Consider the following 3,076-nt stretch of genomic DNA (forward strand, 5'->3'; position numbering starts at 1 on the left):
TGGCCTATGTCACTGTGTTCAGTCTCATGCCCCTCCAAAGTCCAACACACTGTGACTTGGTGCTCTGACCCCAATGAAGTTAACTCATATGTTTATGACAAAATTTCATCAACAGCAAAATGCAACAAATCCTGGTGTAGAACACCAAAACCAATTTTGGCTCAAATTTTCTCTGTCAGATTTGGATAGCCATCGGTTGTAACATCTACCCATTTGTCCCTGTCTGTTCAAGCATGCCGTTATCTCCAGGAACCTTTCAGTGAGTGCATTGGTGCCAACTCCACAATCTCAAACTCATTTGTTAACCCACATACAAATATGAGTAACTAAGGTGTCTAGGGTACAATAACCAAAGGGCTGGATGTGACCCAGGGGCCGTGCAAAGCCCAGGTCTGATTATGTGACTCTGGGGCAAACTGTTCATGTTTTAATGATTATTTTCACTGTTACACCATATTTTCTCCACTTTTAGACGACTGTCTTCACTATCTCACACAGTATACCGTATCTAATGCCTTAGAATATCATTTGCACCCTTCTCCTGACTGATACCATATCTTTCAGCAATGCTTTGTAAGCTCTTTGTAAGATGCAACCAAGTAAAGTCAGAAAAGTCTCAGGACAGCTGATCTTTGACTTTAATCAGCCACACTGGTGGCAGGTGTGTTCTGACTACTATTTAACATGAATTTGAATCTGATTGTTTATTTTGAACACAGTCATATCCTGACAGTATAGATAGATATTGGTGTCTTTTTTTTACATCACAAAAAAACTTCCATTATAACAGGGCTGTGCAGATCCTGATGATTGAAATCATACACTATCCATCTGATGCATGTAAGTAAAATCTATTTATATAGCTCTCTTTAAGACAAGAAACCAATCACAACGTGATTTACGGAGGTCTTAGTAAAAAAGACGACTACTACACGGTCAAAAATAACACACATGAACCAAGTAAAATGACGCGGAACGCAACGTTACCCGAATGTCTGTCTGAATAGATGAGCATGTGTGTGCTGTCTGTACAGCCCACAGCTATATGGGCACAGGCGGAGCGGGGGGGCAGGTCTGTCGTCATCGCTCCTGCTGCATTATTAATGAGGAGGCAGCGCCACGGAAAAACTGGCTCCTTCTGGTTTCCAGGCATAAATACAAAGCGCAGCCGGTCTGAGGAAAAAACGGCACAAAGGAAAACGGAGCGCTCTGAGGTTTTACAGCTGAAGACCAAGAGAGTCAGGTAACCAGCTCTTCTACTAAAGGGAAAAAACTGACATATTTAACAGGTTATTATTCAGCAGCGGGACGGTAAAGAGGACCGCCGTGATTTTAATTGTTAACGTAAGGGGGGGAAAGAGGCTCTGTTATCTGTGGAAACACTGTGACAGCTCAGGGGGTCCTGAAGGCAACCGTACACACAAAACGTGACCCACTTGTTTGTGTTGAGAAAATATGAACGGGCACTGCTGCCTGTGTTTAAGCTCGCCGGTGGACGAGCACATCAGATGTTAGTTGATGTATCGCAGGTCTTTCTCTCTCTCTCTCTCTGTGTGTGTGTGTGTGTGTGTGTGTGTGTGTGTGTGTGTGTGTGTGTGTCGGGACAAAGTGCTCAGGCTGGAATAAGGTGGGTTTTTGCTTCTCGCTAAATGTCCGCTTTGAGGTGCCTTCAGGTGTTGTATGTTTGTTGTTGTTCTCACCATCACGTGTTGTCTTTCATAGATAATTAGTTAAAGTAACGCAGTAACGGAGTTTGCTTTGTTTCAAACTGCTGCCACTTTGGCATCACAGCTGAGCTATACGTGGCAGGGGGAGGCTTGTACTCCAGCTGATCCAAGCAGGATATCCACCAGGGAATCAAACAGTCTGATTTCCACAGATTTTTTACCTTCTCTCTGCTCTGCTGCTTTTCTAATGATCTTTGAACTCGTTATCTTCAGTTTATCGGATTTTTTTCTAGACCTAATTAATTTTATTCTTAATCATTTACTTATTGATGAGTTCTATTTTATCAGCTTCTCACTTTCTCGTACTCCCCTTCTTTAAAAAAAAAAAATTATCAATGAATCCATGAAAATGATTTAATAAATAAAGTTGTCCTTGCAGGTAAAAATGTTATATGTAGATCACGGGGATTTTTACAGCTCGACAACCCCAAAAACAAAACCTGTTGTTAACCTCTGTCGGGATTTCCTACAAATATAGCTTAAAATACCTTTAATTGGTTTTCTCGCTTTACATGTTTTCTGATTTGTGAATTTTATGCTTTGACTCTATCAGTGGTCATTTGTATACCCTCTTTGTGCATCTCTAATTGATTTCATTAATTATTGGATGCAGCAGCATCTTAGGGCACGGCTCTCCTCTTTATCTGCATTTGGAGAAGAACAGTGTGGTGTATAAAGGGGCACGTCGGTGGAGTGTTTATGTCTTTGTGAGCGGGGTGCCTCCGGTCCTTCCTCCCAGCTTGGGAAATGCAGAGATGGGAGAGAAGTGTGGAATGTCTGGCCTTTGGCAACACCCCCCGCCCGACTACCCTGCATTTTTCTTCCCCCATCTTTTTTCATGTAAGGATTTAGAAATGTCCATTTCCATGCTACTACTCGCATGGGACCAAAAGAGGAAATGCAGATGTTAGTGTGGACACAGCTGGAAAGGGCTGTGTTCACAATTAAAGCGGAGAGGAAAGCAGTAAAGATGAGAGCCACGAATGAGCTCAGACTCAGTGATTTAAGACATTCCAGCCCAAGACTCGCCCTGCAACTTGACAAGTCCACCAGCACGCACACTGTACTGTAGATTGCTATTTCTAGGTCAATGGTAGCCCTACCCCCTCCCCGTCTATTCTCCTCAATCCACCCCACCCTCAGCCGTCTATCTACCCAAGGCCAAGCCACACATTAATCTGCTCTAGTGGTGTAAAGCCTGGTGCGGTGACATGTGGCGAGTGTATTACCCAGCCATAGAATTACATGCTACCACGGAGTGATGCGCAGTGTGTGTGTGTGTGTGTGTGTGTGTGTGTGTGTGTGTGTGTGTGTGTGTGTGTGTGTGTGTGTGTGTGTGTGTGTGTGTG

At 43.5% G+C, this 3,076-nt stretch overlaps 1 protein-coding gene across 1 annotated transcript in view; it reads left to right on the forward strand.

The window, feature by feature from the left end:
• The first annotated feature begins 1,119 nt into the window (after nt 1–1,119).
• smox (spermine oxidase) overlaps nt 1,120–3,076 on the forward strand; it is a 15,446-nt gene continuing 13,489 nt past the window's right edge. The window contains exon 1 of the mRNA XM_005726819.1: nt 1,120–1,243. The gene's annotated coding sequence lies outside the window, so the exon portion shown is untranslated. The remainder of the gene's footprint in view (nt 1,244–3,076) is intronic.

Source organism: Pundamilia nyererei, unplaced genomic scaffold (genome assembly GCF_000239375.1).
Source record: "Pundamilia nyererei isolate P.nyererei 1_Seehausen unplaced genomic scaffold, PunNye1.0 scaffold00022, whole genome shotgun sequence".
Taxonomy (NCBI): Eukaryota; Metazoa; Chordata; class Actinopteri; order Cichliformes; family Cichlidae; genus Pundamilia; species Pundamilia nyererei.